The sequence below is a fragment of the Stegodyphus dumicola genome, chromosome 7, assembly GCF_044657685.1.
Source record: "Stegodyphus dumicola isolate Sdum_Otavi_A_Nest chromosome 7, ASM4465768v1".
NCBI lineage: Eukaryota > Metazoa > Arthropoda > Arachnida > Araneae > Eresidae > Stegodyphus > Stegodyphus dumicola.
This window is the reverse complement of record NC_140774.1, coordinates 129868314-129894502: the sequence shown is the minus strand read 5'-3', so window position 1 is coordinate 129894502 and position 26189 is coordinate 129868314. Positions and strand designations below refer to the sequence as shown.

Below are 26189 nucleotides of genomic sequence, written 5' to 3'. Positions count from 1 at the left end.
ACTGAATTTAAATCCTACAACTCTACTAGACAAATTAGTGAATTATAACAGCCTCTGAAATAGTATGAAAAATACTTGCGAGTATTAAAATAACCTTTTTATTTAGTCTGAACGTTTAGCATAAAAGGCACGACTTCTGCTACAGATAATCCCCTACTGTGGCGATATACACTCATTTCCATAAATTAAGGATAATTCGGAGTCACGCGGAAATCGAAGTCTAAAATAAATATATCACCTGTAAAATCACTACACACATCTTCAAGAATCATATGCAAATTTCAGGAAGTAACCAGATGACACCGATGGTGCGTCACAATGACGAGAGTGTAAGAGAGTGATATATAAGGAATACAGAGTGATATATAAAGAAGTAAAATTGTTCGCAGGCGCTTTATAAGCATTTCAGTGCAATAACCGAATAGTTACGACAGAAAGGACGTATTTGGATGATTTTTTACGTGGTAGAATTATCGACCTTCTGGAATGTGGGCGTTTCCAACTAGAAGTATCAGACGAACTTGGAATTGCCCAGAGTGTCATCTCTAGGCTTTGAGAACGATTCCAAGATGATGGTAATGTGAGTAGACGTTAGAGCACAGGTCGCCCCTGAGTTACAACGCCGGATGAGGACCGGTGTTTGGCAGTTACTGCCAAAAGAAACAGGCGGAGCACAGCCTCAGACCTGTCTCTTCAGCTCTCTTCAGCCACTGGTACGACAATTTCAAGGCAGACCGTGTACAGACGCTTAGGGCAGATTGGTCTATATGCTCGTAGACCTGTCAGATGCGTTGCACTTACTGCAACTCACTGTCGCCTGCGGTTAGCCTGGAGTAGAGAGCATGCATTGTGGACACCGCAACAGTGGGCTTGTGTGATGTTTTCCGACGAGTCCAGGTTTAGCTTGCAGTCTGATTCTCGCCGGACTTTCATATGGAGAGCTCCAGGTACCCATTACCATCATTGAACGACACCGTTACGGTGGTGCAGGAGTGCTCGTTTGGGGTGGAATTATTCTGGACGTTTGGCGTAGAACTGACCTGCATATTCAAATTGGAACCATGGCAAGCCAAATCTATCGTCATTCTGGAACGTCGTTCTGGAACATGGACGTTTGTTTCGGGGCTCCATGGGCGCACAATTTGTGTTTATGGATGACAACGCCCGTCCTCACCGTGCAAACATCGTAAGCGGATGCCTTCAATCGGAGGATATCACCCGTATGGACTGGCCAGCATTATCCAGTAGAGCACGTGTGGGACATGCTTGGCCGACGAGTTGCAGCCCGTCAACCTCCTCCTACACGTCTACCGGAACTTCGGAGAGCATTGCTTTTTGAGTGGTGTAATATTCTCCAAGATCAGATCGATAATTTGATACCCGGCATGCCTAGGCGTTGTACGGACTGTTTTGCATCGTCTGGCAGACATACAATGTATTAACAATCATACCAACCATGTAATACTGGTTTTTTGTAAATATATTTTTTTTTTTTTAATTTGCTCCAGGGAGAAAAAATAGCTAATTTTTTTAATAATATCAAACATATAGCATCTTTTTTTTGCTCTTTACCTTTTGTTTAATAAATAAGCTTTACAAATAAGTCAAATTTGTTTTGCTTCTAACTCTTCCTTTGCTTGATTTTGCATTATTCTTAATTTATGGACATGAGTGTAAATTAAAAAATAACAGGTACTTTGAGTTTACAAAGAAATGTTGAGGAAATGAGCAACTGAAACTTTCCAAAGGATCTAGTTTTTACCTATTATAGTACGTTGTGTTATTTATCCTACTGTACACCTCGCATCCAGTATTTATTAAAAATAATTATTTAAGACATAAAGATATTACAATATAGTTTCAATAAAGTTTGAAATTCGCAAATTAAATTGAACATCTGTTTTAGTGTAAGAAAAATAACATAGAAACATAATAAGATAAATAAAAAATAATTTAAAAAATTCTATAAAAATTCTGAATGTTTCGAATTTTAAATTACGTCCAAAGGGGCGTTTTCTTAACGTTTCGTGTGTTACCTTTATTTATTAAATATCGCATTCTTTGCACTTAAATCATAAAATTCAGGTCAACAGCAATGTTGCAAAATAATTTTAAAATGAGCATATCTTTAGAATTTCCGATACCTAGTTCCGCGCGCTGGAGATAAAAAAGGTATTCCCCCTTCGTAGAGTGTTGTAATTGCTCGTTTTTTTTTTTTTTTTTTTTTTTGAGTTTGTTTCTCAAAACTTCCTTAAAGTTTTACAAAATATGAAATAGATAATAAACCAAATTCCGAATTTCAGATTTGCGCTTTCCAGATGCCCATATTCGCAGTAGGATTACGCCATTCAAAATTGGATAACTCTAGGTACCGTTGTTTTATCACAATGCGAGAAACATACATACATTTATGCATGTCCCTCATTATTTAATTTCTTCAAATATAATACAGGGCGATAGTATTTGGTGGCAACAATTTGAAAATTGATACAGCCTTTTAAAGTTTTCAACCCAAAATCGCAAAAAGAAGTCAATAGTCCTTCAGGAACAAAGCCCTTTTGAACTAATAATAAGTACTGGGAACAAACACTGTGTTATAATGAACTATAATAATAAGTACTAAAGAGATGTCCACGACGTTATTACAGTTATAAAAGATTATTACAGTTAATAAACTGTAGGTGGTAAGTGGAATCATTTTGAACATATTCATAGCATGTAAAAGTTTATTAAATACATGAAGTATGAAAACTCATACTTGACAAATGTCAAACCGTAGGAAGAGAATCGTTGCATAATTTTTTGAAACATCGGTTACTGATGCTTATATGTAATTAAAAAAAAACCCTTTGGAATGCCAGGAGATTAGTTTATGGGGATTTTATGTGATTACCCTCAGTTAATCAGCATGAGATAGTGTAATGATCAGGAGTTTCTTGTTCCCCACATATGCAGGTGTTGGAGTTCACATTATTTTTTGCGTAGAAATATTTAAGAAGGGTTCGTGTTTTAAATTCAATTTAAACGAAAACAACAGTCTAAGAGTACAGAGTCAATAAAGTTAGCTACAGGCTGGTTCAGCTAGTTTTACCGGTACATAAATTCAAAACAATCGCATTGCAAAAAGTGCCAAAACCGAAATAAGCAATTTTTAATAAAGTTGGCACAATTCTAACAGTGCTACGCTAGTGTCAGAAGGTCTGTAAAGATTCTAAAACCCTCAGCTTATATATATTTAAAGCTAGTTTGCATTCTTGTGTGGAATATGGAAGGAATATGTCGTAGTAAAGATCAAAATTATAATAACTAGTTAATTAACGTAAAGTACTTTACACATTGACGGAATCATAACATTAAACGCCGAGAAAAAATATTCTTCAACAACAATGGAATTTAACTAATTTAATATAAATATAACTAGAAGCATATAAATAAATACTTTCATAGCATTTTAATTAGGAAGATACAAAAGTTTGTTTATGACTTGTTCATAACATAATGAAAAGGTTCATTTATGAACAGTTAAAGTTTCTGGAAATTATTTGGCGAATGGTGCACCTGTAAACGTAATACTCGGAGTTCATCCCTCGTTGGAAGAGAACTTGCCAATGTTTTAAAATTAAGCAAATAAGCAAAATTAAGAAATACGATATAATCTTCTTAAATCTTTCTTTTGTTTCATTTAATTGGAATGTAAGAGCTATTGTAATTTTTTAAATTCAATTTGTGTAAAGACAGACATAGATCAACAACGAAACTATTATTGGAAATAGAAATTATGGGAACAGAAAGGAAAAGCAGAAAGAAGCAAAAAGTGTTTTGACAGTCGTGTTACGATTAATTAATATCATATCCTATTAATGAACTTCTAATATCAAATCATTCTTCTACTATCATTCATTGATATCCTATCAGTGAACTTCTAGTATTAAATCGCTTTTATTCCATAAAACTTCAACAGTCTCAATATCTAATCAGTTGTAGAATTATTGCCGTCATTATAATGTTCGATATTATATTTATTATAATATTCTTAGTCTGATAGCTCATGTAAGAAAATGACATGTGACGGCACATTCTTATTTAAAAAACAGATTCTAAAGGTTTGGTACTATAAAAATTAAGGTTTTAATCAGTTCAATATGTTGGAATAACAAAACGTAAGACGCCATTTTTGTATCTGTTTGTTTTATGGGCAAAATTAAACACTCGCTTGCATTAAAAGGAAATGATCTATCCATTGAGAGAAAATTTGACATGGACCTCTTTTCTTGAAGAAGCAAGAATTTTATAATTTGTTCCGCTTAAGTTCATCACTTAAATAAAAGCTGAATGAATAACCAAAGACATTTTGTTAATCAAATTAAGAAGAAAAGTACTTAGAAGAAAAGAGTATTTTGATTATGGCAGTAGACTTAATTAATGAGCTATATTCCAATATCTTATTAATATTGGAATTCTACTATAAAATAAATTTAGTTTCTAGCATCAAGCCGTTTTCTGTCCATATTTTTGTTTAGGTGGTTATCTGAAAGAAGATTTCAACTGTAATTTTTTCTTTATGAAAAGGAGAAAAATTTAATCCTGTTTTTCTGGAGATTTGAAGCTTTTATGGGCGCCAAGTTTTCAAGAACTAAGAATTGGAAAATAACAGTATTTTAAATAGATTTAAATTGGAAAAATAACAAAATTTCAAGGTATAAAACTGCAAAATAAGCTTCAGATATTTTCCACTTTTACTACAAAGGCAACATTCTTTGTATTAAATGATATTATGCTCATAGTTGTTTGACTCACGTTGTCTTCGCTTTGAAGAATAATTTTTAAAGGAAACTCTAAAAGTATCTCAAGTGTGCTTGTGTGTTTGTACTTAACAATACCTTAAGCTTGTTTTACGCAACCTAAAATGCAGTTTTCATCGTTAGATTCTATGATCCCTTTCCCCTTTAGTTCAGAAAAGAGGTAAAACTGTATGACTCAGTTTTGGTTTGGCACTATTACGAAGCCTCGATCCACGAACTTTTACACAAATTGAAGCTAATCATTATTACATATAAGAATGGGAGAAAACAACTTTTCCAACTCCGCTCTGAAACAATTTATTCCTTTGCAACTAACGGCAAATCTGCTTTGATTTATGGGGTGTAATGCGAAGTGCATTTGTGCTGCAATTTTTTTTTTGCGTGATAAATGAAGTGAAATGCGCAACTTCTGTTCGAAACAGGCAACGCCGAAATCATCTGCAGAAACGTGCGTTAATGGATTTATTATTTCTCTCTTACAAATGACTGTTCCGCCATTGTGACATTTTCGTTTTGGGAGAGTCACATTCTGGTCCGCTTCCCCTTTCCAGTCTTTTTCATTCACGGTCCAGCGGATTTAGGAACTTAGAAAAATGAATTAAGCAGATGAAGTCCAATTAACTCAGCTTTTTTCTGCAGTTGAATGAGGATCAAACTTGGTTAGAATTAACCTCTGGTCTTGAAACAACTAACGAATATTCTGTGTGGCAGCGTAAACTTTCTCACGATGAATATTCCCCCTTTTTTTCCTTGAAGAAGAATGGCAGCATTAATTGGGTTTTACTACTTGCACCCTGGAAAAGAGTTTTCGGTGGTTTTAATTCCGAAGACTTATGAGAGTTTAAACATTTTGGACATAAAATTTAAAAGTTAATTCCAGCTTTGTAACTTATCGGACATTTTTAAATGGTTCTCATAAATGAAATTCTTTTCTCCAAAATGCTTTTGGCTACTGACACTTACAAAGTAATTTAATGGAACAAAAATATGCGTTTTTTCTTCTTCACATTAGCATTTTTTTCTGGGGGAGGGGAGGAGGGAGAAAAGCTAATTTCAGGTGTAGTTAATGAAAGAAGAAAATATTTGAGCTAAAAATCTTGTTTCTAATAGTTGGTTTCCAGCCAAAGCATTTTTAGTTGAATTTGCTTGGTACATGAGAATCATCTTATGGATTTCTGCTTTATGTAAATATCTAAAGAATTTTCTCCTCCTTCGTGGAGTAACTGATGGCAATTTAAGATTCCGAGGTCCAGTTCAAATCTTGACGATTCAGCAATATCTTCGTTCAGCAATGTCTTGTTCTTGCTTTCCTGCTTTGAAATAAATTTAATAACTCTACAAATATATCATTACAATGTGCAGATATAATCTCAAAACGTATCAAGCATACATTTAGTCATCTTAGAAGTTTTAATGTATAACTGTACTTGAAGACGTCTGATCTGCAATACTGTCGCAAAGTAGTTGAAGCCACTGAACTCTGAAGGAAACAGTAGCTGCAGAAGTAACTTCGATGTTTTTGTGATATGCGAACAAAAATGCAGATCAGTTTTCTTACAAATTTAGACACGAGAGCAATCTAGTGGTAAGTCTTTTCCTTGCTGTTCTTTAATTCTACTGCTAAAAGTTACTTGACAGTTATGATGAGCGATGTTCAAAAGAAATGTTTGTAATTTCTAAAATAATTTACGTGAAGTCTGTTTTTGATTTATGCTATGTAATACTTTATAGATTGGTTAACGCTGTGACTTCCGTTTAACACGTTCTGAAGAATTCCCATAAATTCTGGATTCTGAAAGCCAGCCTTTTTACGTTTGCATGTTTAGATACATTAACTTTTTCCTTCATAGATAAAAGTCATAAATTCGCTTCGTAAAATAATATATATATAATTTAAATTGATGAAGAAACTGAAAACGCATAAAGAAATTGTAAATAAAATTAATATTGTCGTCTAAAATGAAGTATAGAGAAACGGATAATGCGGATGTTTAGAGCCCGGATATTTGGAGTTATGCTTTGCTTTTAAATCAAGAATAAAATAACTCACATCTTCCATTATTTTGCAATGAAAATTGGAAGATCTACGTCTAAAAGGTTTCTTTCCGCAGAATTTAAAATGAAAACGTCTTGCTGTGCTTTATAATGTATTATGTTATTGATATCTATAATTACTGTTTATATATTATTTAATATATTTTACATTATGTAACATTTAAAAGCATATTACATTATGTAATATTTAAAAGCATGTATTCTGGAAAATATCTCGGAGAATAAAATGTTTGCGAAATATAAAAAAGCAGCTGCATTTTCTGACATGGAAATTAAAAGCTGTATTTGAGAGCCAGCTTTATTTTTGCCTTTTCAGTTTCTGTTTTCTAACTGAGTTTGCTTAACTTTCCCCTTTCAGACGCGCTTCTTACTGCCAATTATTTCTCAACATTCAGGTGTAATATCCAATGAAACGGGATTTTCTGTATCTAAAACACTGGGAATGTATCCTCAAACGTCCTTTTTCAGTCGCTTATTGAGTGTTATAGCTTCCTTGGGATCAATTACTATCCATAAAGTGGAGAAATGCATTGGCGGTAAAAGTAAGATTTATGATGCTGTAAAAAATAATTTTTTTCTCTGATCCTTCCGGTGTTTTCGATGTTTTTAGGCATTTTCTTTAGTACTGGGTAATCTCAAAATTAAATAGAAGCATTTACGTGTATTGTTTTTGAGCTTTCAGCAATGTACGGCATGTCAATGCACGTATTACAATGACTATAGCTGTTCTTTCTGCGTATTTGGTTAAAAAACGCTGGAATAAATGCTGTCGATTGTTTTTAATAGTGTATTGGCTGACGAATCAAATAGCTGCTCGTTCTGCCATAATTTAGACTTTTTAAACCAGCACTTATTTTCTTTTTTGTAGGAGGGGGAAGAATAAACTATCATAATAAACAATTTTGTTCTCTCTGTCATTTACATGAACAAAATTGTTCATTTGCCTATTTTTATTGTTACTATGCATAGCAAAATATTTCTTTCAAAAATACCTCCAATTTTAATTCCTTGCATATATTCGAGGATGCTTGCTTTTCTTTTAATCTTTTGTTAACAATGTAAGGTAGCCGTCGCGTTTTCTGGCTGCGAGTCAAAATCAACCAAAATGTGTGTAATAAGAAGACGTTTCGGGTTAGTGGCATTTTCATTTTAAAACAGTCTTTCTTGGTGAATAATAAAATAAAATTAATTGAGAAAATTATTACAATACGGTTTAAACTTTAAACATAAAAACTGAAATTTTAATTAAAATAAAAACAAGCATAACTGAATAAACTCTCTGAACTGAAATTTTTCTCTTCGATATCAATGGCTTCCCTAATTTTGAACTTGTAACGCCAATTTAGTCATGGTCTGGCTTATAGTTTCGTCTTAAGACGAATTTAAGCATCTGAATTTTCAGTAACTAAGCTGCTCCTGTTCTTACTGAAAATGAGTTTCATGTGTGAAAATATTTGCTCCCATTTATAAGTTGAACCGTATGCGGACAAAATGACAAAACCAGTTTTTTGGAATTATGGATTACGTACCGACGTTGCAGTCTCATAGATTTCTCCTTGAAATTATGTTACAAGCTTTTATTTTTTTTTAATAAAAATTCATATTCGTTACTGCAACTTTGTAATCAAACAAAATATAGTTATTATTAGCTATAGTTATTATAAAGTTTCGGTTTAATTTTACATGTATTCTTCAAGTGTTCTTTTCATAATATATGTAACTTAGAGTGTTTATATGTTTCTTAATTTAATTTTATATATTATATTTTATTTTCGGAACTGAAATGAGTGACTTGAAATCATGAAATGGGTAATTTCTGTGACATGGACTAACTGCATTTAGGTGTAAGACTGCAATTACTAATATTCTGTTTGTTATTTTACCTCAAACCTTTAAAGCATATCTGTTGATATTTCTACCTTGCATAGTTAATTAGATATATTTATTTATTTTTATGTTATTATTAGTGCGTTTTTATATTGATGAATATAATACCGTAACGTTTAATCTAGTAAATGTAAAGAAATCTAAAAACGTAAAGAAATTAGTAACTGCCATAAAATTCCGATGAGTTGGTAAGATTTCCGTGCGGCCTAACATCTATAGGGTCGAATTTCCTCTTCTCAGCAAAATGAAACGAAGTGATAAAGGAAGAAGGATGAGAAATCGATGGATCTGTCTTCTGGAAATTGTTCACCGAAACTACGCAATACTGTAGCCTGCACGGTAACCTGCACGGTGCCCAAGGCCTTTGCCAACGACAACTTAAGCCCTCAAATTCGTAACAGCCTGGCTGTTATGAATTCACGGACTTGATCTAGATTATATTCAAATCACGAGGATTGGTAACAACAATGGAACATGAAGAGATGAATAAAAGAGCCTAGTCATCAACCGATGATCTATCCGATTACAAGGATTGGCCATAGTAGTATAACTTGAAAACCTATTACATATAGGGCTACTTATTTAGCTTATGTTCCGATCTTGACGATTTGTCACAGCAAAACAACATGAAGATAGAAATAAAAGGGCCTAGTGATCAGCCGATGATCTAGATTATTTTTCGGTCACGAGGACTGGGCATAACAATAAAACATGAAGAGACAAATGAGAGATCCGGTGATTTAGTTTATGTTCCGATCACGAGGATTGGTCACAACAACACAAAATGAATAGATGAACAAGAGAACCTAGTGTTCAGCGAATTATATGGATTATATTTTAGTCGCAAGCATTGATATCAGCAACACACTATTAATAGAGATATAAGAGGGTACAGTTGTAGAGTCATTAGGTTAATTGGAAGCAGAAAAGATGAAAAATATGCAACCGCCTTCGCCGGGAATCGAACCATAGATCCCTGGAATATCAGCCCAGCGTGCAGAACCACTACACCACGAAGGCACGCAAGGGAAGTGAGAGAAATACCTTATACAGTGAGTGGCCGAAGGTCTGGATTACGTTGAGATCACGAAGACTGGTCGCAACAATAGAACGTGAAGAGCGAAATATGAGGAAAATTCTAATAATCAGTCATTGATTTGCATTATGATTCCATCACGAGAATTGATCACGACAACGCAACACGAAAGAAATGACAGAGCTGTTGATCTACATTATATTAAGATGATGAGGTACAGTCACATCAAAAGAACATGAACCTTAATGCAGATATCTCTTGCCCAGTCAAACTAATTTGTAAACCTTTTTTTATCTCTTTCTCTTCTTCCTCTGAAGTACTGCGACACACTCTCTCTTCTCGCTTCTGCTTTTCTCATGGCCAGACGCTTTGCTGTAATCATCTTTTTTCGATTCTGTCGCTATAGTATCAAAATTGTAAAGTGTTCTGGAAAAAAATACGATTAGAATGCCAAGTGAATTGTGGCCACAAAATGTGAATTTAAATAAATATGGAACTTAACCTGACGCGACTACTTCTTCATCTAAATGGATGGACGTTCTTAGCATCAACTATCTACGCTGAGCAACACTGCAAATAATCTACATCTCAGTGTTCTTACATCATTGCTTCCAAATTTGTTTTTTATTACTCTTAACTTATGCTTCTTTACATTTTTAGGAAATTCATCATTCTAAAAATTGGATTTCATCGAGTATTCAAAATTTTAAACAGATCTAGTCCTCAACCAGAGTATGCGCAACTCCAGCATACATTTTGAATACCGATTCTTTTATTTATTTTATGTTTTGAACAAACTGAATCCATTGATCAGCAAACTCACCCACTTAACAGAAATGTGTTGCTTCTCGGCAAAGCGTTAAGATATTTGCCATTCAAATTTAATCAAACTCAGCGATTTAAAAGAAATGTTTTACACAGACCGAAATAAAATACTTTTTTTCGACGTACCAGTGTGTTGTCATTTAGCAAAACATAAGATAGTTAATTATTTTTTGCAAATTTAATTTGTTCTTGATTAACAAAGAAGGGAATTTAAAAGCAATAAGCGCAGGTCTCCACCACTATTATTATTACAGGCTGAACCAGTAAAGTTTATATCTTACAATAAGCATTTTAAGTGGCTGCCCTCACAAGCGGCTAGTTATGTAAATTATATAAATTCCTGTTTTCTGTACGTGAGTTGTATTGATTACTTCTAAACATAATGGGTATTCAGACCGTAAGGCGTGGCTTAGTATCAGCTGATGACTACAAACGGTTCTTTGCAGATTAGGTCTATTATATCAAGACTATTTTGCTAGATGCTGTTGCCGTTCCGTGTCTGGCATATACAACAGACGCATTTCGAAAGAATAACTGGAATTTCCGAGAACGGAATCAAATTATGCTAAGTGGAAATAGTTAGTCTTCTCTCGAGTGGCAACGGCGTTTCGTTGCCACTTGGGATCGTAAAGGAGACTAATAATTCCGAAAAACGAAACGGACAACGTCATTGTTTTGTGAAAAATGATGTCAAGCCTGGCTATATAGCCGTGGCTGTCTCGGTGTTTTAATCACGTAATTGCCCTGGTGATAGTTTCGGATTTCAACGGGAAGTGAAAGTTGCAGTGCTTGTCAAAGAATTTAGTTCTGTTTTCTGTTTTAAACTCGTCTGCGAAGGAAAGTTGCTGTGTTATTGCTAGAAAAAATTCTATTTAATTTAGCCGAGGAAGTTGCGTTTATGTAATTTTTTTTTTATTTCTGGGTCTCCTTTTCTTAATAAAGGAAATATTCCTCTGAGCTTAAAAAATTGGTTTTTAGATTAAAAGACATTTTTATTCACTTTAAAAAATGTGAAGAAAATAAAATATTTGGCCTTTTTCAATGTTAGAGAAAATCGTATGCGTGCTAAATCCGAATTGTAATTGAATACCAGTGCGTTTCTTGGACGGTATCAGTTTTTCTACGTATATCTCTACTTTTATCGCGATATTTGTGTATAACAAAAAAACATGCATTTTCACAATGTGTAATTTTTATCTGCATTGTCCCACAAATGCAAAATATTGAATGGAATCAAGAGAATAACGAAATACTAACAAAATAAAAGTTAGCATCAACTTCTCACAGGAATTTAGTCGCGATTAGTTAAAAATAACTGCTGCTTTCAATAAGCCTGGAAATTGCGTGCATATTTATTTCTGTTTTAACAATAGCTATATTTAGAAAGAGAATGATTTTATACGTAATATGAATTAATTTCTTGAGTTTACCATTTTTATCACTAACTCTATCTTATAGGCATTTTTTAATGTGAAGGAAGAAATATTTAAAATTATTCCCCCCCCCCCCTTCCTTTTAAACTTATTTCTTTTGAACTTGAACGGGAGGATCTGACGATTCTAGAGCCTAAAAATGTCTAGAAGTATATTTATTAAAAAAGCTATTGTATTCAATCATATTACCATAAGGTTTAGTATTTAGAAATTATTTAGAATTCATAAGTTGTTTAATCAGAAACAGACACATTGTAAAAGGCAGATAGGTATTTTATTTGTAAAATAAGTAGTCATTTACTTGCGTATTTCCCCCCTTTATACGAACATAGCAAATGAACTTTATTCATGGATAAACAAAAGGTAACTATGGCAATATTATTTATTTAAAATCTTGCCTTCCAATAAGATTATATTACAGTACTTAATAAGATATTTCATTTCTGCTTTCATGTATCTTGAATCTCAGTCGCTGTTATTGTTGTTCACTGCTATTCTTCTAGCCCCTATATCGTCTGCAACAAGCTGCCAAGTTCAGGCCATCATAGTCTTCCTCTTCGCCGTTTAGTTTATGTTTCTTCGTGCAATGAATGATTTTCAGAACCAAAAAGATCATCCGTTTTCTTGAAGCTCTTCACTATTGTTGTTACATCAGAGTCCGTGCATCCAAAAATCAACGAACAATTAATTTAATAACAGGAAACTAATCACTGCGGGGACGAATCCATTTTAAAATTTAGGGAAGCTTCATCTTTTTTATATGTCGTAGCGGAAAAATATCAATGACATGATTTTAGACATTAAAAACTTACACTTTTGTGCAAATTACTTTGGTATGCAAAATGCAACAAAATTATAAATGAAAGACAAGAAAAATGAAACACACCAGTAAATCAAAAATGAACATCATTAAATGTCATTTAAGAGAAAAAAATCAACGTCGACTTATTTTAATGTATTTATTAACTGATTCCTGAATGAAAATTAATTATGGTAGCAAAAATCGCAAATTTAAAATTAAATATCTCTGTCAAATTTGTCATACGAGTGTCAGCCATTTTGTGTTTAATTTTTTATAACGCCTAGAAAATGTTCATAAACATAAGTACAGGTACCAAAGAAACGTATGAAAGCTATAGTTTCGTATTTTATGTAAAATTAATTATTTATAAAATAATTTTTTAAAATTAAGAAAACATGTATACTTGCGATATTTAAAAAAAAAAAATTGCATTTCAAGTCTGCGATCAACGATTGTGAAAATTAAGGCGGAGTAAGGACTTATGGACTCATTGTATTATTAAAAAGCAATTTTGTTGTGTGAAATTTTTCCTGGATATTTCTTCGATGCTTTCATTTCAAGGAGCGATATACTTTGAATCCGCCACTTTAAAATCGTGAAAGTTAGTCATTGAAATCTTTCACGCAGCCATCAACATTTATATGAAGACTCTTCTTTAAACTTGAGCGTGTTTAGTCAGCAAACTATGTCTGAACTACCTGTACAGAAATGATACAACGAACACATTCTTCCCTTTGTATAACATGAAATATTCAGGAAATTGAAGTCGTAACAATTCTTTAACTGCGCATTATGTTCCTAAGTACAGAAAATTGCCGTAACTGAAGAATAGAGATGCAGGAAAACAAGCTTAAACCCTCTATTCGACGTACATGTTCCAATTTAATGTTGCTTTTAAGGGTTTCAGTGAACATGTTTATGCTGGGAGCGGATGGTTAAACATGCATTTAGGTTTTAAAACAAAGAACGGGGGAATGTTTTAAAGGTTCCAGAGTATTATTTTGTATTTTTATGAAGCAAATATTTCGTTGATTTTTGAGAGGTGTTAGTATAATATTTGCTGTTTAGTGGTGTGTTATGTATTTGCCCCGCAGAATAAAACGTTACGATTCTAATAAGAATGGTGAAAACATTTTACGAGTAGTATAAAACTGCATAGAGAAATCGCTTATTTGGGAGCAGACGTAGTAAAAAGGAATAGAAGATATTTGAAATAAAATATAAATCAACGATGTGGGAAAATGGTAATAGCATGATGGATTAATACTAATAAAGGCGAAAAGAAACAAGTCATATTAGGAAAAATTCGAATTTATGGTGATGTCAGTTTTATACACAAGTTTTAAATTTCTGCTCCTGAAATTCTTGCATTTGAAGTGCATGCTTTGCTTTAAAGTAAGAATGCCTTCGTGGAGGACTTTCTAAGGAACGTTGGTTTGTATTCACGTCACTCAACGGAAAAATCAACCGTGAAGCCTCGCCTAGTTTTCTTAACCTTTGCCTGGCTTTCTTAATGTTTACCTGACTGAAGTGTCAGCATTCAGCGATCTTATCCACTCGGCCATTGGAGGGGGAAATTAAAAGATGATATTAGAATAGTAATTATTTAATGCGTTAAACCCTTTCATGCTTGTATGCATCTATTGTTTAAACATTTAGATCTGTTTTTGCGTTTATATATTTATTTTTAAAAGTTAGAAAAGGCTTGTAATCGCTACACTCCTTTTAGACCTCATGAAAGATACAAAATCCGTATGGGAAATTCGCTCAAACCATGGACTATTTTTAACACAGTTTCGTTACATTAAGAGTGTAACAAAAAATATCTCAAAACACTTTAATAGACTGAAAAACATTAAATACATAGTTAAATCTTTCAATTTGAAAGTTATTAATCGTGTTTCTTCATGCAGTCAACAGGAATTTAATTGAAAAGTGTTCTTTAATTAATATTTCGTAAGGAACCGTATGAATAGGAAATAGCAGGATGCTTAAATTATTCCTGAGATATTAAATCACTTTTGGACACCATTACTTTTCATTGTCACTACTTGCTTCATTATCTTAATTGGTTAAATTATTTCATTCAAATTTACGAAATCATATTTATGTAATTCAGTCTACATGTATATTATTGATATATTTATTGTGTTGATTAGCTAGCACATATTTTAATACTTTTTCCACGAATTGTTTTTCTGCATTATGATAAATGTGCAGAGGATTAACTTAGATGAATGAAAGAGAAAAGTATATCATTAGAAAAGATTGTAGTGGAAAGAAAAACTTCATTTCTGAAGAATTAATGATCAAGATAATTAACTAAATTTTCTCTCTTTAAACTATACTATCAAAGATAAATTATGTTTCACATTTGGTCGCGTATTTCCATCTTCATTACTCAAAACAAAATAAATAAAAACAAATTGCTTATTTACATTTTCAGCTTTGCATAAATAAATAAATTACATTTTGAACCTTCCTGAATTATCTGCTGTAAATAAATAGTTCGTACTTGCATCATTTTATTTTCTGTTTTTAAAGAAATATTTTTTTATTTTTGTTGAAAATTCTTTTTTATTTAAGAAAATTATTTTTAAGTGTTGTAAATGTTTAAATTGAATTTAAATGTTGAATTTAAATTGAAATTGAATTTAAATATCCTATTTTCTCTTTGATTCACATTGCATATATTCACTCAGAACAGAACGTAAATTAAGAGTACGCCGAAGAGAGTTTAAAAGCTAGGTAAGTAACATTCAGCTCAAGCTTATGTAGAGTGCCTTAAAAATGTAGCACTAGTAGAAGCCTGTAGTGGTTTTCGTTTGCCGTTCGAGTTTAGTAAGTGACTTTAAAAGATTAATTGGAAGAAATAACTAGATTTAGCGTGTGAGAGAATTTGTTCTCGGACACTGTAATATTAGACTACCGCCCTGATTGATATAGTGGTCAGCGACGTTAGATGCCTTATCGATGGGTCTGGATTCAACTTCTGGGCAACGCATAGATGTATTTAAGTGTATAGTGTCTGCGTAACACTTAAAATGCTGAAGAGCCGAGTGTTCTCTCGAGTGGTTCGTTGGCAGGGGAAAGAGAGGTCTGAGACTCTCCAATCCTTTCTTTGGGGTATTTTGCATCCAAATTGGGGTGGAAGGGTGTAGTTGGTACGGTGCAACTGTACCTATAAAACTAATTGTGAAGTTTCAGAAGACAAAATTAGTGAAAACAAAAGGAGGGGGAAATACGCGAGGAAACTTAGTACTTTATAGTATCTCAATAAAGATAATTTGTTAAATGACCGTACCATTTAATATTTTTCATTTTCAAGTTATTTATGTAATTTGCATCAGTGGCGTCTGCTACATTGAAAAAATTCAAAGGTGGTCTTTTAACAGCCTCTCACCTCCATTGTTTTTATAATCAGGCTTTTGCATATCTATTCCCGTGCTGAGATGAAACGCTTTAACTATTCACAACAATTGCATACCTAGTTTCTGTGTTAGTAAACGTAAGAATGTGACTTTGTTTTTCATAAATTGCAAAATTTACTCTTGTTGCAAGATTAACTTCAATGTTTTTAAAGAATAAATAAATAAAGTATTTCGAAGTAAACCGTGAACCTTCTTCATCAGGAGAAATATTTTCCTTGTGCATTGCACAAATTCTAATACCTTAAGAAAACTTAAAAAACGCTTAGCGCCGAGCAAACATAATAATGATTCAAATTCGTAAGATTAAACATTAAAAAATGTAGGATGATGAATATTAGTGCAGAATAGGTTGCAAGTTGTTGTTATTCATTTGAAGTTAATTAAAACTGAACTTTATCTTGAGATTTAGTCTCACATTATATTCTTTCATACCCAACTGAGTTAATGCTCGGAGATACAACTAAGAATTTTGTCTCAAGTTATATAAAGGTAATTTAAGACAAAAAGTAATAAATTTTAATTATCCGCCTTTTTGTTTCTTTATATGAAATTAAACCCACTCTTTTTCACTTTTTGTTATAATACACTGCGTGAAATTACCTTATCCTTTTCATTAAAGCTTAACTTTATGAAAGAAATATTAAACTACTTTTTTAATTTTGTATGTTATATAAATGGAAAAAAAGGAAAAGAAAAAGTGTAGAGTTTGAACACGCAACAATAGAGCATTTAAAAGATTGCTGGAGATGGAAAAGGAATTTAGTGTTCTTGATAATTAATGTAGGAAAATGGTTTTTTGTATTCCTCTTCCACGTTAATTAAACTGAAATATTAAATACTTTGCAACGTACTTGAAAACGGTTTCTGTTTAATTTTTTACCTGAAAAATTCGAAGTATACATTCTCAAAAATTCTGCATTTCAATTTTTTTCCCTTTATTTTATACCTTATTACTATTTTTTTTTTCTGATTTTCTTATGTTCTGCGGAAATTTCGTTTTCTAAACTAAAGCTGTCTGATTATTTTCCCTGCGACTTTTAAAAAATCCTACTGAATATTTTTAAAAAGCATCCTAAGGAAATATATTTCTGTTGGCATTCATTTAATTTTTTATAGGTATTATGACAAAAGTTAATTTCCTTCAACGATATTAGAAAATAATTTAAAATAAATTGAATATTGTTTTGAAAATTACTGTTAAATTTCCTTTAACCGAGCCTTAGTTATTAAAAGGAAAATTTGCTAATAGCGGAACAATGATAAAAAACCATAAATGAAAAATAAAACTGTTTTCGGAAACTTCAAATGCATGGAATGATAGCGATGGTAGCAGACGGTATCTGCTAGGTAAATTCTGCCAAACAAAACAAAGTCTTCTAACCGATTATATAACGGTAGATTTAACTCAATGACATTATTCAAATTCTCCTGTAAATATTGTTTTTAATGCCAAACATAACTGAATTATTATAATTTTTAGTCCAAAGGGACTTTGTCCCTGAGGGACTTTTGTTTTCGTTTTGCGATTTTGCGTCGAATCGTTCTGAATGTCCGTTTTACTTTTCAAACTGTTGCCACCAAATATTATCGCTCTGTATTCTATTTGAAGAAATAAAATAATGAAGAATCTGCATAAATATATGTAGGTTTCTCGCATTGTGATAAAACAACGGTACCTAGAGCCATCCAATTTTGAACGACGCAAACCTACTGAGAATATGGGCATCTGGAAGACAAATTTGTTTTATTATCGATTTCATATTTTGTAACACTTTAACGAATTTTTGATTAACAGACTCAAGGATTTCAAAGCGAGCAATGGTGACGTTGTTTAAAAAAAAAAAAAATATTTTGCCATATTTGTCTTGAACTGAATTTTATGGTTTAATTGCGAAGAACATGATATTTAATAAATAAAGGTAATACACAAAATGTTAAAAAAACGCTTCTTTGGACATAATTTATGTGTATTTTATTATTTTTATTATATTTACACTGCTTTTTTATTATTATTTTCTAGATTAAACCGTTTGAAAATACTGTTAATTTAATACTGTGGCAGCCCATCAGCGACCGAGCGGTGAAGTCGCTGTGCACTGGTAGTTCGTTCCCCACTTCTTTTATTGTTGTTGTTTACTCCATAATTACATAGAACATTGGTTGCGAGAGCCTACTCCAAGAGAGGTTGGACTTCTACTTTCCACCCCAATTTTGAACATGAGCACCCCTCTCCCCTTCCACCCATCCACACGAGAGGACTTTCGGCTCATATTTACAAACATCCATGTCTTCTCTGAAATTCGAACCCAGGCCCTTCGGCACCGTAGTAGGCTCTCCTAATCACTGTACCGTCTGGGTAACCCCACTTCCTTTACTCTACCGCTATGACCTAACCAGCCATTCAGTACGCCGGACACCAAAATGCGAAGCTCAATTTGGAGGAAACTTTTCATCACCGTTTTATTCATTTAGAGTAACTCCTTCCAAGTTCCTACATTGATTTTAATTTTGTGGATGTTTTCGTGGTTTTCCCCATATGTAACGTATTTATGAGCCAGTTTCTCTTAAAACGTCTTCCGCGAAGGCATTCCTCCCCTTAGGCAAATAACCCTCGAATGTTTTGTCATGTTGAAATAAACCGAAACCGTTACCTAATTTTACCCATATGTGACTTGGATATGAGCCTGTTTCTCGAAGAAAGTTTTTCACGAAAACATACTTCCCTTTATGCAGATAGTCCTCGTATGCTTTGCTCGTAGTCAAATGAAACTACAAAAACTATCCAGCCAAGTTTCTTGAAATTTGTCACATACGTGTATTTACGGTACTTACGCAATATTTCTAAAACAATTCTAACGATATAAGATTTAGTTAATTTTATAAATAATTTTTTCAAAATCCTAAAATGCAGTGAAAATAAGCGGTAAATTTATAAATAATCTTTCAGAATCCTATCTCTCAGTAAATAAATATCTTTATTTAATATTGAAAGAATTTTTCTGAGAATTTTGCATGCATAAGGAAAAAATAATATTTAAAAAATTTTGCTCCTTTGCCATAAAAATTATTTTGAGCTTAATTTACCGATTTTTTGGCGATTTCTCCAAAAATTCGCTTTTTTCTTTATCATTAGATATCCAAATTTTCTACATCAGAACAACAGTCATTTTAACATTTTGAATTTTCGCAGATTACAAAGTCTTCTCTTCGCCCGCTTTTTAATGATAAAATATTAATTAGGATATTTTCTACTTATTTTAATATTTTATATTATTGTTTAACAGTGCCTCCTAGTTGGCGTGGTGGTAGGGCAGGTACCACAGCTTTGGCTCCAATTTCGAATCCCAAACGGGGCACTCATATGTGAAAATATAATATGTCTTTGCAGTATGTCTTCGCTTGCATTACTGTAGAGAGGTTGCTAGTAGGAGAATAAGGATAGGAAAATTCGGATCTGTCCTCTGGAATATCTTCCATCAAAACTTCCATGAACGGAATTTGGCAATCACTCTGTCACCTATAAGGTACCTGAGGCCTTATTCATCGGCGTTGTTGATTAATTGCTTGCTTCTTGTAAAGTATGCAGTTTGTGCTTCTGATTTCGCTGATGCTCAGATCAGGAGACGTATTAACAGCAGTTAAGTTTTAACAGTAAAGGTTTACGTTGCTCACGTAATATCGCTAGAAAACCGTAAACGTTAGCAGAAACGTGATATCATAAATTGCGTTGCAGTGTTATACAGCAGGTAGTTTTTCTGCGTTTCTAAAGTGATTTTGTTTCATTAATATTTTGTACCGTAAAATAATATTCATGAAAGTTTTATAAAATGTACCAAAAGGTAATATATATATATATATTTAGTTATAACATTTTTGATGATATGTAAACAAACAACTTTTGAAAGTATTCTATTATTCTATTGTGACATTAATAGAATTAAAAAAAAAACGAGTAGAATGGTTTATTAAGAGATCTTAACTTACATTAATCTCACCTTAGATTTATTAAAACCAAAAAGGCTGTTACGTTTTTTGTCCGTATCATTTTTCAGATCATATACGAATAATGTACGCGCTCGTATATAATGTACACGCCGCTGTGGACCAACCTATAGCTATACAATCGCTAATAGAATTGATTTTGTTGATTTTGTTGTAGATTTCTGTAAATATTTAAATCTTATCATATATAACTCTTATAACTTGTACTCACTGTGACAATTTAAATTTTATCAACGACGCTTATAATTTATCCTCACTTTTGCATCGATAGTAAATTCTATGGAACTCTTGTAACTCTTTAAATCAGCTGCCATATTGCGATCTATTGAGATGTGTCCTCTGAATAGAAGAATTGAAATGAATTACTTTCATTAAATTTATAATAATTTAGAAACAAATTAATAAGACTGTGTTTGAAAATATTCTTTGAGTTAACATATAGAATATGTGTTAATGCCCTTTTGGATTTATTTCATCCGAAGAGTCTTCGAAACTACAATTTTTGTCTCCTTTCTCTTAAATTTAGTTTCTAAGCTGTTTTCCAGTGCATTAGAATATGCCTAAAATAACGATATACATATACAAAAATATATTTAGTATGATGATGTTGTTTCATATTACTAAATCCCAATGATAAGTGAGATCTCACTCAATCTGGTCCTCGGCACAGAGTCATGGGTAATTATGTGGGTGAAAACGTTTTGCCGTCGTTGGTCATTTGCGTCTGTTGTAATTTAATTAAAACGTAGCGTAAACGCTCATGGCGCATTATGACAAATTATAATGACTCTACGATTTTGACTAACTCACTGTTACTCCTAGTATAGAACACGGAAGAGAGGTTACAAGGGTCTTGTAGTTCTTCCTCTCTTTCTGTAGCATCAGCCCTTCCGAAAACACTTCCAGACCAGGAGAAGGAATTTTAATATTCCAGCTTTCCAGTCCAGAAAACAGATTTAAGATCTAAAGGTCCATATTATATGTGGATTGGAATACTGAACTATCGGCATAGGGGCAACCTTCACCTTGGCCTACAATGCAGTGTTAACCTCTTGAACTTGTTTTTCACAAGATGTCGAAATGTTTTTCTTCAAATAGCAATTTTAAAAATTCCTGATTTTGAGAGCAGTGGAGTAGAATACACCAGTATGGAGTAGAATACAATAATCTTGTACCTCTCTCTGTCTGTAGCATCAGCCCTTTCGAAAAGATTTTCATAGCTGTGGAAGGAATTTTAATATACCTATTGACAAAAGATTAAATAGAGATTACATAGTCATAATGTTCCACACTTTGCCTACCTTGGAAAATTGGCCCATCGATGTTGGGGTGCCTCCACAGCTTAATTACAGTGTAACATTCTTGACATCGGCTTTTTCCAAAGCTTCGAAACGTTTTTCTTGGAATAACAGTTTTGCAAATTCATCGTTTTGGAAGTCGTACTGCCCGCTATATTAATGTATTTGTTATGTATTCCTATATGATATCTCTAACCATTTTGATAATACTTACAATGTTTAACTATACGTGTTTCGACGGAGTTTTAACTCATGAATAGTGGACACTGAAGCTGAAATTTTGATCACATTTTGTTGTCTTACGAAGCGAATCGTAAATTTAGATGCTGACTATCGCCAGAATGCTTGAAGAGGAACCACAAAAGTCTCTCAAGAAACCAAACTAAGTTGGTTTTATTGTTACTTTGTGGAATCAAAACATCCGATGGAAAAACGTTAAGGCATAATTATGCTGATTACAAAGTTTGGGCTTCGGTGAAACCGCTGTTAATTGAACATAATTATTAATCTTCATTTTACTGTACTTAATGCATTTGTATGTAATATAAAACCCAAATAAAGTAAAATATAAATTAAGGCTTATTGCAGCTGAATGCAAGAGAGATGTTTGCAAGTTAAGCCTATGGAACGAATAGAAAAGTGAGACTTTTTTACTGCATCAATTATCTTTAACGTTTGCCATGTTTTTCGTTACTTCCCGACTCCCATAAATACAAAGCTGTCAAAAACTTAAAAGAGCTTAACTACTTCAAAAACTGAGCTTTGGATTTGACGAATTTAGCCTGCTAAGCGTCCGGGGAAAGCTTTTCATTCCGCCGGGTTCTGGCTACTAAAATCCTTAATCACGTGGCTTGACAGTAATGGAAGGTGGGAAAGAAAGAGGGGTTGGACTGAGGTGACCATAAATCAGGGCTCATTCCTTCTTCCATTACTGCGTCTCTTTTCATTTTTACCTTGTCCCAGCTTCGAGTCTGTGGAGAACTAACTGAGCACCGACGGAGTCTTTTCATTTACTTTGCTTCCATTTGTCAAGGAGTAAATTCCTTTTTTTTTCTTGGAAAAGTGGGGAGGAGTAAATTGAGTTAAAGAGAGCGTGCTATGAAAATATTTTGAGGAAACTGATTTGCCGCGTGCTACAGAAGCTGATTTATCGGATGTTGTAGTGATTGGGTGTTAGCAGCTTGTCGCTTTCTTTTGCTAGATGTGATGCGTGATGATTGGGAGCGTTTCACCATGTCTGCATGTCAGTGTCTAATCCATCGTGGTGTTGGAACATTCAATTTCATATTTTTAGTTATTGTTTAATGGCTTGTAACTGCATGTCAGTCTTTAAGGATTCCCAGTTTCAGGGCATATTTAGGAACGGATAAAATATACTGTAATGATTAATAGCAGATTGATATGAGTGTAATGATTTATTAAGGTACAGGTAGTCTTTGACTTACAGGGATTCATTTCGCACGTTTTTTAATATATGAAAGCTATGCGAATTCAAAGGAAACCATAATTCAGTTTGGAATTTTCCTGTAAGCCGTATTATAGGAAATATACATTGTATACGGGTAATCATGCAGCAATCATATATAGAATTTTTTTGCTTGCAAACTGTGCAATCGATTCTCTATATCTTTCTGAAAACTCTAATGCTTGTTAAACGCTGAGTAAAACTTCACCAGTGCTTTCAACTATCTGTTCTTGAGTCTAATCATATGGGAGGTAAATTGATTAGCTATCTGTTTCAGTACCATCGTCCAGCAAGGAAATTGATTACATCAAGCATTCTTAGGCCCCTTTTGAGTCATGAGAGTTTTCACTTTTTATGCAGTATTCGGAAAATTAAGTATACTATTCAATATTTTATTTTATAGTAAAGGCTAGAGCCAGGGATAGGCCAACTATGGCCGGCCGGAAGTCTCTATCCGGCCCGCGGATATAATTTTAATTTGCCGATCTGGGGTAAATTAAAAGAAATATGTATTTATTTATTATATATACCATCTCATTTTCTACTTTGCTTAAATATTATTTTTTTCTTAATTTCCTCCAAAGTGTTGATGATATTTTTATTTTCTCTATTTTTGTTCTATAAAACAAAAATTGACGGAAATAGCAAGCACAGACAGCTTTCAATTGGTAAAGTGTTAAAAGTGGAAGTTCCTTGTTAGTTATAGCTGTAGATTGGCGCCAACAAGCGTTATCACTTTCTCGGGGAGCAGACATATGGGAATCCAATATAGGTGAATTAGACCTCTTAGAAAAAACTTAATCTTAACTTAATTATTTTAACTTAAAAGAGAATAAGAAATAAGATAAGACAATTTAACCTGTTTTCTTAATCGTAACTTTGTAAGGATCTTAAGTTTTACTAACGTTTATTTTATTTTAAATCTTTACTATCACTTCTTATTTTCTACTTCCGGCCAGAATTATAAGCGTGAAGGAGTTTATGCAAAGTTGTCTGGCGAACGCCAAGTATTTAAGTGTGGCCTTTTTGCCAAGCAGAAGAGAGGAAGCCGTGAGTTCGAAGCAGGCCGCTTACCTTAGAAGTTACGCAGTTGCTACTTTGCCTTCCAGGCCAGAGGTTTTAATCCTCTTGATAAATTAAACGTATTGTAGTGTTCACAGTCTCTGTGCTACATACGCTTTCTGTTATTATAAGGCCAATCTTATTCTAAAGTTAAATTAGAGTTTAGTTTTATTTTGATATCTTTTAAGTTAGACCCCGAGTGGAGGGTCATTGTATTCCGAAGTACGGAAGTCATTGTATATAAAGAAAAAAATAAAGGGTTTTGTATACCCTTCGTCTGTATCCTGTCTACTTACTACAATTAGTGAACATAGCTTTAGTAAGCTCTCTGTTCTAGTCAGGTCATTGTATGTTTCCGAAGAAGGTTAGAAGAAACATTGAACCTGATAACTTAATTATTTTAACTTAATCTTAACTTAATTATTTTAACTTAAAAAAGAATAAGAAATAAGATAAGACAATTTAACCTGCTTTCTGGGCAGCTAGCTAAGAACGCCTTGTCTCATTTTCCGAGGTTAAATTCAATACCCCCAGTAAATGAAGAGAAACTTAAGAATTATAAAGATTGTTTGAAAAAAACTGTATTTTGAGTTCGAAAGCAGATTTCAAGATTGCAGCGTCATTCAAACAGAACTGGATATTTTTACCATGCCTTTCAACGTAAACTGTGAAGCAGTGAGGTCAGATTTGCAGCTTCAATTAATTGAGTTACAATCTAACAATCATCTCAAGCAGTTTTTTTCTAAATGTGCTAAAGTTAAGAGTTTTATAAATCATTATCGAAAGTAAGCTTCCCAAATTTAATATCTCACGCCCAGAAAATCAGTGCTATGTTTTTTCATCTTATATATGTGAACAAGTGTCTTTAACTATGGAACTTAGAAAGAATTATTTCAAAAGTAGACTGAAAGATGAGTATTTAGCCTCGTTCCTTAGAATCAGTACATCTCACTTCGAAACTCAATATAAGGAACTTTTAAAAGTGAAATTTCAATTTCATGCATCTCATTAACCTATTTAAATCATTATACTTGTATACCGTTTTTAAAATTTTAGAAAAATTTACCTTGGCCCGCCAAACTTTTTGTTTTCGATTTTTGACCCGCGACCGAAAACGTTTGCCCATCCCTGGGCTAGACCTTTTGGAAAGCTCGGTAAGAGTCAAATGCCAAGTAAGGCAAGGTTGTGAATTGTTGAGCCAGTCACAGTGGAGAAGCCAAATGAATGGAATAAGAAAATTCCCGTTCTAGAATTGTGTTTGTTATGAACTTGAATATATTGGGCTTACATAAAACAATGGCCAAGATCTTCTGTGACGTCGCACTTATCTATTATAGACACTAGTTCATACTGTTTTTGAATTCAGTGCCCAATACGCGCTCACTTACCTTTTCAGAGTTTCTAAAATTTCTAATATATCTCGGTTACTTGAGTTTTCCAATTAGTTGATTGCCGGATAGTCGAGCATTTACTGTAATATAAATTTAACTTTAATGATTATGTCCGACTGTAGGGTAATGTAAATTGTTTAAGATAAATTAAGACTAGTTCTTTAGATTAGGTGCATCAGAGGCATTTTGGTATTCTTAATTTATAAATTCATTAGGGCGAAACTTTATCCTAAGCTAAAAAAGTATCTACATTAACCAATTTATAATTATTTTCCTTTCATAAAGTCTGTTATTAGTAGATAACGAAAATCCGCAAGATTCTTGTTCGGAGTACAAATTATCCATAAGCACGGAAAACATGAACAAAATTTGGTAAAAGTTTGAAGAAATATCAGAGTCTGCATATCACTTAATTTTGTATTTTTAGCGATCGAATTCTATTTACTTATTGACACTTCATTTCTTCGACATAATTACAAAATCTAAATAATGGGGGGTAGGGCAATATTTTTTTCCCTTGGTTTATTTTCATAAAGATTACAACATTAAATATTTAGAAAGCTGTTTTTATAAATATATATATATATATATTAATATATTGAATCAATTGATTAGTATTTTACTGTGTTTTAAATCTACTTAATTCGTTTAACATATAGCTTACTATTTTTATTAATTTTACGTGTAAATATTCAAATGT

General features: G+C 32.9%; 1 protein-coding gene across 2 annotated transcripts in view; it reads left to right on the top strand.

The window, feature by feature from the left end:
- Positions 1-26189, top strand: part of LOC118183052 (kin of IRRE-like protein 1) — a 795633-nt gene that overhangs the window by 529681 nt on the left and 239763 nt on the right. The window lies entirely within an intron of this gene.